The sequence below is a fragment of the Oncorhynchus masou genome, chromosome 23 (assembly GCF_036934945.1).
Source record: "Oncorhynchus masou masou isolate Uvic2021 chromosome 23, UVic_Omas_1.1, whole genome shotgun sequence".
NCBI classification, from domain to species: domain Eukaryota; kingdom Metazoa; phylum Chordata; class Actinopteri; order Salmoniformes; family Salmonidae; genus Oncorhynchus; species Oncorhynchus masou.
Genome location: NC_088234.1, coordinates 32,444,846 through 32,457,138, shown reverse-complemented (window position 1 = coordinate 32,457,138; position 12,293 = coordinate 32,444,846). Strand labels below are relative to the sequence as shown.

The 12,293-nt window shown below is 41.7% G+C and overlaps 1 long non-coding RNA gene across 2 annotated transcripts; it reads left to right on the top strand.

Moving 5' to 3' along the window:
- The first annotated feature begins 456 nt into the window (after positions 1–456).
- LOC135510756 (uncharacterized) lies at positions 457–6,729 on the top strand. Of its 2 annotated transcripts, XR_010451152.1 has the most exons (5): positions 457–907; positions 1,515–1,696; positions 1,818–1,912; positions 1,999–6,008; positions 6,233–6,729. It is a non-coding gene; the product is annotated as an uncharacterized LOC135510756 (long non-coding RNA). The 2 variants fall into 2 exon arrangements; XR_010451151.1 differs by having other exon boundaries at positions 484–907; positions 1,999–6,729.
- The last annotated feature ends 5,564 nt before the right edge of the window (positions 6,730–12,293 follow it).

The window sequence follows — 12,293 nt, the reverse complement described above, 5'->3', positions numbered from 1 at the left end:
ACCACATTTTCGTAACCTACAAAAAGAAATTGAACTGTATTTTAAGACGGTTAAATGCTCTACTAACAAAAAAGCTGTTAGAATTGTAAGTATATGCATGTCCCTTAAGGTCCTTGTGTAATTGTAATGTGATATTGTACCCCCTAGCTCGATTGTCTATTGTCTGTAATCTATGTATGCCTGTGTTCCCTCATGTGCTTTATATATTGAAACACCGCTTCCCATTCATTTTCAGCGGAAGGAAAGCGATGAGAAGCGGAGAGGGCAGGAGACCGTTGAGCGGCGTGATGTTAGACGTTTCCAGCTTTATGCAAATCACCAGCGGCGACTGCTAGGCAATGACCAATCATATATATTTTATTTAATCAGGCAAGTCAGTTAAGAACACATTGTAATTTACAATGGCGGTCTACCAAGACCTAACCCCGACAACGCTGGGCCAATAGATAATTTAAACAACGTAGCAACGCCCACTTCCGCTCAACTTCCTACCTGATACATTGCTTCCTGTCAGCCTGATAGTAGTCATACTAGCCTCTAAGTCGCTCGTTTTATCATTACCTCATTATATGAATATAATCATTTTTCTATAGCTTTAAAAAAATATATATTATTGTTGAAAATTGTGTTTATCCGTTCAGTTAGTGATTTTTGTAATTCGATTCTTGTGTTCTGTGTCTTTTTTTGTTTCGTTTAGCTAGCTATTAACGCGCTAACCATTAAGGTGGCTAGTAATTAGTCAACACCCCTGCTTACCATGCCATTGTTTTACACAAGGTGCTTGAAGAGCTGCCAAAGGTAACAGTGACGGGTGTACATCGTCTGGCCAAGACAATTAGCAAAGCACCGACCTCCAAGTTGGAAAAAGGTTTAAACTTTGTCTCCAGTTACCTTTTCTACTATGAAGGTAAATGTAGCCAAGTTGCCTATCAGACCAGACAAGGACGTTTACTCAAAGCTTTAACATATTTTAAAACATGCCTTTTACAGTAGCTAGCTAACATGATTGCTCTTTCTTTTTTATTCAAAACAGTTTTGAACAGTGATAAAATGACAGGAGAGGTCAGCATAAGGGCTTGCTGCTACAAGTCCCTGAGGAAAAATGAGAAACCACAAAGTTTGAGTGTAGGGTGAAAAGTCAGCCTTTTGTGACACACTACATGCTGGTTATACAGTCAGAGATAAAGCCTAGTCTCAGGCTAAGAAGTTCCTGTCAATGGAGATCTGCATTATGAGGCATGCTTAGTTTAGGACCAGGCTTAACCCATGTCTATGAAACCGTTTTTAGTTTAGTAACTGTTAAGGCGTCTTTGTTTCTGTAAACTCTGTCATGTTGAACGCATTTGATTAAGTTTAAACAAGGGCATATGCCCTTAATATAAATGTTTAAACCCATATTGTTGTAATGAATTTAATGGCTGTTGTATGTTGCACCAGTCAATTCTGTTTGCTGGTCGTAACTCATGTTGAGTGATTTTATAGTCTAATCATTTTCTTTTTATATCCCCTCGTAGGTTGTACTGAAGCGCTCTGAGCCAGAAACAATGACACATCACTGTTTGTGTTGCTGGCACTGCATTATGCAACCACACAGTTGCATTACTATTCCAGTCTGCACACTATTCCCAGGTGGGAACATCAGTCATCCCACCTGTGCACAGAGGCCAGGCAGCAGTGGCATAAGCCCAGGACTATGGTATGTTTTAATAGCTCTACCACATATAAATCATATCATAATGCTAAGAAATTATATCATGAACACTTAAATCGTCTCATGATTAGATTTAGAATAGTGCCCTTGTACTCTCTATTTACAGGGTCTGAAACCTGGGCCTATAGGCAAAATTACCATCATAGGCAAAATTACCATCATCAAGACCACCAAAAAGTGCATGGCAGAAAGAGGGATTAGGTGAGTATTCCCTAATAGCCAGTATAGTAGGTAGTAGCTGGTCATGTCCTATTACACTTTGACTATATAAAATGATTTCATTTCAGGTGGTTTCAAGTACGTTGTTTAGATTGGCTAACCACAGCGGCTGCTTTGCAGAAGTACACTCTACAGTGCCCTTCTTGGACCGCTCCCTGACTTCTCAGTAATTCAGATAGAAGAGGCATAAAATAACTTTGACCATCTCTCCAAGCCATTGATCTGCAGCATGGGGATGTCTGCTGAAAAGCTTTTAGCCAAGGAAAGGTGCAAGTGGGGAGCCTCCTGTCTTACCAGCAGCCACCAATCACAATGCAACACATAGTTCACAATAAGGAGACACCACCATTCCCTCCACTGCCCCTGGATTGCTACAGACTAGAGAACAACTTTCAAGGCTGCACATTTGTGTTCAGTGAAGGAGACCAGCTTCACATAGTCTCTTCAGGTGAGCTTCGCAACGGCCCATAAAATAGAGGAAGCTACTAGAGAACAGAGTGCTTTCTCTGACTGGCAGGTGCTACGGAAACCAAGACTGACCTCGTCACGGTTCTGAGAGGCTTGCCATGTGAGAGTGCCTACGGTTGTCTGCCATCTAGCTGAAAGGATCCTCAAAGGCACAGCACCAACAGCTGACATGAAGAGAGGACTGGAGATGGAAGCAGCCAGTGACTACTGCAAGATGCAGAATGTCAAATTCTCACCCTGTGGCCTCATACATCCTGACATCCCTTGGTTTAAATCTTCTCCTGATGGCCTGGTCTACAACCCTCTCGAGCATCCACCTTTTGGCCTAGTTGAGATTAAGAACCCAAACGTAAAAGATTTTGTGGATTGTAAGTACGTTCACATGCATAACGGTGAACCTTCCCTGAAGAGGCATCATACCTACTACTGGCAAGTTCAAGGTCAGCTCTACATCACTGAGTTGGAGTGGTGTGACTTTGTTGTCTGTGGACATGAGGACATTCTGTTTGAGATAGTACAGAGACCCAGTGGTGTTCACACTAATTAGAGTGAAGGGTGACTGGTACTACTTTATATGTGTACATGCAAAAGTTATTAGGCAGGAAAGCCTAAATAACTCCAGACAGGCTCCTGTACCTTTCAATTAATGAAAGAGAAACAAACTAACAAATCTGTCTGTGCAATTAATTAATAAGTCATTTTAAATAATTCAGTAACATTTTTTCAGTTCTCTTGTCACTGTAAATAAATATTATGTCCAACATTTTGTGTTTGGAGTATAAGCAGTGGTGTTTATTATCAATACATGGACTACAGGGTGTTAGACAATGTGGATGGTCACAGCAAAAAAAAAAAAGGAAAGCTGTAGCTCATTGCACCTTGGCCCATGCCTTCACAAGAGGCCCACACTGGTAGTTTGTGAGAAGGCAAGCCACAGCCCAGATGCAGTTGATGCTTCCCATCAGTGACTTGGGGATCTCTGACTGAAACAGCCTTTTCAGTTTAATTCTGCCAATTAATCTCTCAATGTGGACTCGATAAGATGAGCAATCTCTCGCGTTTTGATGGACCTGTGCTGCTGGCATTTGGATCCGTTTAGACAAAGGGTGGACGGTAAGACCTTGTCTGGCACACAGTCATCAATCATGAACCCCTTGTCTGCTATCACTGCCATGTCTTCAGTGAGCAAGTCAAACAGCCTGATTTTGGGGGGGGGGGGAATATCTCTTTGTTGTTGATGGAGCCCGCATACAATTCTGACACTACAGTAACTGCTCCATGTGGTGCCATGGGGCTTTCAAGGTGCAGTGGGACTTGTAATGACTGTGTAGAGGGAGACTGGCTGGCTGCTGGCATTTCAACTCGGTACAGTCAATAATGACCTGGGTGCCTGGATACCTACTGAGCTCCTTCGGCAACACATCACGGACAAACTGAATTGGTCCACACAGACAGCGTTGTGAAGAAGGCGTAGCAGCGCTTCTTCAACCTCAAGAGACTTTAGAAATTTGGCTTGCACAATAAAGAGCATCCTGTCGGGCTGTATCACCGCCTGGTACGGCAACTGCTCCGCCCACAACCGTATGGCTCTCCAGAGGGTAGTGAGGTCTGCACAACGCATCACCTGGGGCAAACTACCTGCCCTTCAGGACACTGTTAGATTTGCGTCAATTCGAATCTGGTATTAGGATAAATATGTGACATGGACAATATTGGCAGTTAACGGTTCGATGAGAGACCAAAAAGCCATCAGATGGTCATGTTAGCACTAACGTTAGCTATGTACTGGTAGCTAACGTTTGCTAGCTAAAGAGACAAAAAAAGACGCAGAACACAATCGAATTACAAAAATCATTAACTGAACAGATAAACACAATTTCAAAAATGGCTGACAGAAATACTAGGTTGAGACGGGGATGGTGGTTGGAAGAGGGCGCTTGGTTGAAATTGAAAAGTGTCATGGTAGCTTTTGATAAAGCATAACATCAAGACAAAGCAGCCGCATTGTAAGTGTGATGCACTGTTGAGCGCTACATCCCGAGGGGTTCGTGCTAATTGTACGGAGATTGTGACAGCTGGTTAAATGGCGTCCCTTGAGAAAGCAAGAACAAGATGTATGTCAGGAGAAGTGCAGTATTATAATAAGGAGGCGTATACTTAGAATACAGAGGAGGAATGGAGGGAAAAAGAGAGACACAGGAGGTCTAAGAGTGAGGAAGACGTGAGCTTGTTGGTTAAAAACGGGGGGGGGAGCCTGGTTTGTTAATGAAGAATGGTAGAAAGTATAAGCAGAGTGAGCTGAAGACAGGAGGAGAAAAGGAAGTGAATGAGGGCGAAGTATCAGAGGTGGTAGGTGTGGTGAAGTTCTCAGAGCCTGAGGCTTGCACCAAGGGTTAGGATAAAGATGAGTCACAGAAGTGAAGTATTTGGAAAAGTGGAACCTTGTCTTTTGGCTGATCCATTTGTGGTTTCAGGGTGGGTGAAAACAGAGTTGGGTGCTGTGGATCGGTGAAGTGGTCTTGTGATAATTGTTTGTGTAACTGTTGGTCAGAGGGAGAAGGTGCTCTGCGTTAAACAAATGGGGGCAAGAAATGTGAATTGTTTCACTCTCAAGAAAAGGGTGCCATTGAAAGGAGTGATTTACTGGGGTAGCAGTAAATGTAAAAGTTGACCAACTGAAGGGAAAGAATCTAGGTGTTTGATGCTCGTCGTTTGGTGCGACGCAGACAGGTTGGCGAGAGTGGTGAAACAAGTCATTTTCTGTTCTTTTGAGTTTTGATGTTGAGTCTTTGCCCGACAAAGTGATGTTAGGATAGATAAGTTATCCTGTACGAGCTTTTGTGCCGAATACATTACGTTGTTACAGGTGTCAAGCTTATGGGCATGTGGCAGCAGTGTGTAGGAGGGAGGCTCTTAGGTGTGAGAAGTGTGCAGAAGAGCATGAGACAAAGGAATGTGTAGCATCGGGGAAAGTAGTGGTATGCGTTAATTTTAGGGGTGCCTATATGGGGCTGGGAATCAGAAATGTCCCGTGCAAGAGAGGCAGGTTGAGGTTTCCAGGGTTCGAGTAGTGCAGAAGTTGTCATATGCTGAGGCAGTGTAGAAAGTAGAGGAAGATGAGTCAAGGGGGAGGTATCCTGAAAGGAGTGGTGTGAGTAGTAGATCTGTACCAGTACAAAGGGATAGGCCAACAAGTGATGCATGTTTCAGAAAGATTGAATTTCAAGCATTTATAGCAATGGTTATCAACTGGACTGCAGGGATGGAGCGTAAGTCGCAGAAAATTGAGGTTGTGGTGGCAGCTGCAGAGAGGTATTTGGGTTTGCGAGACTTGACATCAGAAGAGTTACAGGGTGTGTTAAGTGTGGTGATGTCCCATCCTTTCAGGTTGTTGGCATGAGGTAGGACTAAATATATTTAAATAGTGGAGTAGGGTGGTGGTATTTTTTTGTTTAGTGTTGTGTTAGATGGTAGGGTATTTGTTTATTTATTTCAAGCAAGGTATAAGGAAGTTATACTCCAGTCTAGTAGGTGGCGGTAATGCAACATATTGGGTGCCAACTGCCTTTAAAACTCAGCAAAGAGGAAAAATACTATGACGGAAGCAAATGTAAGTAATTATGTCATAACGAATCATGCATAAAAAATGTAGTTGAGAGGAATGTGTTAGTTAATGTAAAGACAAACGATTGTCTTTTTCGTTTGTCATAAGGCTAATTTACAAAAATCGCTATTTAGCAAGCTAGCTGACTAGTTAACATTAGCCAACTAGCTGGCTAACTTTATGGTGTGACATCAGTTTGAAATTGTAATTCTGGTTGTTTAATGTTTTAGGAACTCGTGAAACAACCAGCAAACCAAGCTGTCTTGTGAAACATTGGATGTAAATAATCTAGCTAGCTAGCTATAGCATTTACTACAAATTGATTGTACAATTTTGTAAGCTTGCCTTGCTGTTATTTGCCATGTAATCCATCTGAAGTAACATAGCAAGCTAACTATTTTGTTGCTTATTGTGCAGTGGAGGATTAAAATACCTGTATGCCTATGGATGTGTAGCGAGCTATGTTGGCGATCTGTGTATTGACCCTAAAACGTTTGGTATATTAGTTCAGAACCTAGCTATGAACATAGCTAGCCAAATGTATCAACTTCATTCATGACGCCTATGGATTGAGTAGAATGTAATAGAACTTTGTGCCAAGGATGCTAGTCGAATGTACATGTAGTTATTACCATACATGATATCCCGACATTGTAGCCTGTACATGTTATATATTCACTGATCATGTACTCTACTTTGGCAAATAAAGGTGCAGTTCAGGTATGAATTTCTGTGAGATTCTTTTTCAGTCATATCCAATACCAGGAGTGTCAAACTCCATTCTTTGAATGAATTCTTTGTCTGCATGTATGTATTACAATTATACACTTCAACAGTGTTTACCAATCCTGGTCTTGGGACATCAATGGTTACACATTGTAACTATGCAATAGACTAGAAACATTTAACTAGTTAAATCATTGTCATTCATAAATAGAATTTTAAAAAACAGTACACTACACTTCCTATGCATCATGTAAATACTGTAAAATACTGTAAAACCGGTTCATCTGAATCTAATTTCCTTCATCTGCATTGATCTGATACACAGGATAGGTGTTGTATTTCATCACATGAGGAACTTCATTATCCAAGGGTTATAAATAAATAATCCATGCATTATAAATATAATTGTAATATATTATAAATACAAGTTCAATCTGTATTTCAATGCATATCTGGTGTGCATTATAAAAACAGAGTGTAACGATGTGCGCTGGGGGTCGGGAAGCAAGTTCAGGGAGTGAGTGTTTTAATACATAAAACACAAACAACGCACAGACATGACACTGGAACAGAAACAATAAGGCCTGGGGAAGGAACCAAAGGGAGTGACATATATATATATATAGGGAAGATAATCAGGGAGGTGATGGAGTCCAGGTGAGTCTGATGAATTGCAGGTGCGCGCAATGATGGTGACAGGTGTGTGCCATAACGAGCAGCCTGGTGACCTAGAGGCCGGAGAGGGAGCACAGTGACACAGAAGAAGAAAGAGGAGGTGGCGAGAGAGGCGTAAAAGACAAAGGGAAAGAGGTAAGAACAGGAGCAGGGAAGATGGCATATGATTATTGAATCACAGTGCTACCTTAATATTCTCTCAGTTCATCACAATTACATAAGTGTCTTGTGGTGTCTCCTAATCAGCCTTGGGCTCCCAGTCGGGCCGAAGGTTATTTTAAGAGCTTGGCGATGACGGGACTGGGGTTGGCATCCTCTCTCACATCAAACATACCTGCAGACGAGAGACAGGTGGCTTTTAATTTTTTTTTTATTCTAACACCGACAGTCATCATAATCATGAGGTGAAATGCAAAACTGAACTTGGATCATTAAATCTGGGGAAACTACTACAACTGTCTTTATTTCAATATAAAGCACCTATTTAATAATACTTCCTGTTGACCCAACCAAGTGACCTCTCACCTCTGATCATGCTGTCCCCTCTGTAGCCAGTTCAGATGCGGGAGGGGTTCATCGACACAGCTGATATAACCTAGATGATTTAGGGAGAAGGAGAGAGATTGTTATTGAGAAAACAAGGTAGTTAAAGAGACAGTTTTCAACAGGAATCTGTGTCCTCACCTGGAGTCCACACTGAGTGGATGCAGAGTACTTTATGCTGAAAAACATGCAGAGACACACGACTTAAAATAGCCTGTTTTTGTTTTTGTGCAGACTTCGCACCCTTACCTAAACAGCACCCTCACCTGAGAAGTAGAAATCAAAGGGAGAGAAACTGGGAATTGAATAAATGCAGTTGACATTGATAAGTAAATGGAAGAATACTGTTATTGCAATGTGGATGGCTTATAAATATCCTTTGGTTGTGCATAGTGTAGTCTGATGTCAGGGAACAGCACCCTCTTCGAAGAAGTAGGAGGTGAAGATGTCCTGCACACGGATTGCCTCTCCTGCTGCGTTGTTGGACCCCATCCTTCAAACATCCTGCAGAACAGCAGACTTCTCCTCTGGCACACGGCGGCGAGCTGCAGATCCCCTCCTGGTTCTCGTGTCCATCCTCATGAAGTTATGCAGGATACAGGTAGCCTTCACATGCCTGAATTCCCCCAGGAGGCATTCCCAGATAGCACTGGTCACCCAACCTTGCAGTGCCCTACACGGTAACTAGGCAATCATTTTGTAGGTATCTCCAGTTTACAAGGTATCCGTCTTCCATATGCGACAATGTCATTATTCAACTTCTACATCACCAGGTCATTGTGGATTATTAAAGTATAATATCCCTTATAGCAAATCATGATAACATTGGATAGATAGATGCATGTGCATGTGACAATAGCAGGATCATATCAAGGATAGCATCACAAATGAATACATAAATACCACATGACACTTGATGATGAGTTGATCATTTGAATCAGCTGTGTAGTGCTAAGGCAAAAACAAAAACGTGCACCCCTTTGAGTCCCCAGGACCAGGACTGCAGATTTGCTTTCACAGCTCTCTGTATGCGAGGTCAGAAAACCTCACAAGAAGTAGACTTAATTATACTTCATTTAGACCGCACTGAATATTATGTTACTATTATCTCCGTCCTCACTTCTAGGGACTGGAACTACACAAAAGTACCTGCCCTATCCAGAATAACCTACTCTCTCACTTTGACAGTTGGCGCAGCCATCCTTTCACCCTCCTCCATGGCTGTTAGCTAGCTACCTACAAATGCATTTTGAGTTTTTTTTTTTTTACAGTCATAAAGATAGCTAGCTAATATGAAGTTAGGTTGCTGGTGATATTTAATTCACTTAGCTAGTTATCTATACACTATGTAAAGTTGGCTAGATAGCCAGCTAGCTACGTTAGCAGCTCATTTGAGATAGCCTGCACAGTAGCTAGTTAGCTAATAATACATTGGGGTTTTTTACATTTTCGAAATGTATTGTAATGAAACAGCAGAGAGCAGGTCTCGAACCCTCGACCTTCGAGCCCGAGGTCCGGCGCGCTATCGACTGTACCGCAAAAGCATATGCACGGGTCCTGCTCTCTGCTTACTGCCTGGATGGCAGTAAGCTTGGCCCCAGTGATGTACTGAGCCGTACGCACTACCCTCTGTAGTGCCTTATGGTCGGATGCCGAGCAGTTGCAATACCAGGCGGTGATGCAATCTGGTCAGGATGTTCTCGATGGTGTAGACGCCTCACAAGTCCTCAACTGGCAGCTTCATTAAATAGTACCCGCAAAACACCAGTCTCTATGTCAACAATGAAGAAGCGACTCCGGGATTCTGGCCTTCTAGGCAGAGTTCCTCTGTCCAGTGCCTGTGTTCTTTTGCCCATCTTAATCTTTTTTTTATTGGCAAGTCTGAGATATGGCTTTTCTTTGCAACTCTGCCTAGAAGGCCAGCATCCCGGAGTCGCCTCTGCACGTTGACGTTGAGACTAGTGTTTTGAGGGTACTGTTCAATGAAGCTGCCAGTTGAGGACTTGAGAGGTATCTGTTTCTCAAACTAGACACTGTAATGTACTTGTCCTCTTGATCAGTTGTGCACCGGGGCCTCCCACTCCTCTTTCTATTCTGATTAAAGCCAGTTTGCGCTGTTCTGTGCACAGCGTTGTACCAGATCTTCCGTTTCTTGGCAATTTCTCGCATGGAATAGCCTTAATTTCTCAGAACAAGAATAGAGTGATGAGTTTCAGAAGACCGTTGTTTCTGGCCCTTTTGAGTCTGTAATCGAACCCACAAATGCTGATGCTCCAGATACTCAACAAGTCTAAAGAAGGCCAGTTTTGTTGCTTCTTTATACAGGACAACAGTTTTCACCTGTGCTAACATAATTGCAAAAGGGGTTTCTAATGATCAGTTCGCCTTTTTAAATTATTAACTTGGATTAGCTAATACAACGTGCCATGTAGATATTCCATAAAATCTGCCGTTTCCAGCTACAATAATAATTTACAACATTAACAATGTCTACACTGTATTTCAGATCAATTTGATGTTATTTTGATGGACAAAAAATCTTTGAAAAACAGGGACATTTCTAAGTGACCCCAAACGTTTGAATAGTGGTGTATATGAATTACAAATAAGCCTTTAACTAGTTAAATCATGTGTTCTAGTCTATTGCATAGTTACAATGTGTAACCATTGATATCCCAGGACCAGGCTTGGTAAACACTGTTGAAGAGTATAATTGTAATACATACATGCAGACACAGCATCATTCAAAGACTGGAGTTTGATACTCCTGGTATTGGATATGACTGAAAAGAATGTCTCAGACATTCATACTGGAACTGCAACTTTATTTGCCAAGGTACAGAACATGATCAGTGAATATATTCAATGTACAGGCTACAATGTGGGAAACTCATACTTGATAATAACTACATGTACAGTTGAAGTCGGAAGTTTACATACACATTAGCCAAATACATTTAAAACTCAATTTTTCACAATTCCTGACATTTAATCCTAGTAAGAATTCCCTGTCTTAGGTCAGTTAGGATCACCACTTTATTTTAAGAAAGTGAAATGTCCGAATTTCAGTCGAGTGATTTATTTCCGCTTTTATTCCTTTCATCATATTCCCAGTGGGTCAAAAGTTTACATACTAATTGAGTGTATTTGGTAGCATTGCCTATTATTTTGACATTTCACATTCTTAAAATAAAGTGGTGACCTAAGACAGGGAATTTTTACTAGGATTAAATGTCAGGAATTGTGAAAAACTGAGTTTAATGCATTTGGCTAAGGTGTATGTAAACTTCAACTGTATATCACATTGCTCCATACTGGTCTTTAGGAGTTTGACTGACAGGGGAGGTGAAGGAGTGGTGATATCTGTTCAGCTTATACTGAGGAACCCTGTTACATCTGGCTGAGGGGAGAAGCTGAAACTTTGGGTGGTGTACATGGGAGGGGTCTGACATTTTCTTGACCTATCTCATGATTGTTTGTTCATAAACACAGTACGCAGTGATGAGTGCTACCTCACACCCATCACCTGCCAAGGCAGCAGCTACTCCTCCTGGGGTTTGGTGAAATTAAGGCAGTTATACAATTTTTGAAAACACAATATATTCATTACAGAATTCACAAGTGCGTGCCCTTGGGCCTATACTCCACTACCACACATCTACAACTCAAAATCCATGTGTACGCATATGCATTGTGTGTATGTTGGTTTACAGTCCCAGCTGTTCCATAACATGTATTTATACCTGCTTTTTAAATCTGTTTCTACTGCTTGCATCAGTTACCTGATGTGGAATAGTTCCATTTAGTCATAGCTGTTGTATTGTGCGCTTTCCATAGTCTGTTCTGGACTTGGGGACTGTGAAGAGACCTCTGGTAGCATGTCTTGTGGGGTATGCATGGGTGTCTGGTACCTTCGTCTAGTCAACACCTTACAAAAACAAGATAACCAGATGTGTGTTATCGTATCTTTCATTTTTGTTAACATTGCTAGACCTCATTACTGGTTTATCATCCACCTCAGTATATTTGATGGATTCCTAGCCAAAGCATAAGTGGCCGAGATACCCTTTTGTCCATTGATGTAGTCACAAAGCTCCAAAATATGTTCAGAGATTATCTGGGGGAATGCTCTTTAGATACCTGCGGGTAGCCAGAGTATACCAGAAACACAGGACAATTCAAAAAAATACACTTACCAGCTGTACAGCAGCTGCAGCCTCTGATAATTAAATATTCTTCTAACCCAATTTGTCACTCCCACTTGACACTCGTCCTTCAACCGCCAGTGCAGACTGAATTATCACCGGCGTAAACATTTTTTTTTACAGGACTATCTTATTTCAAAAC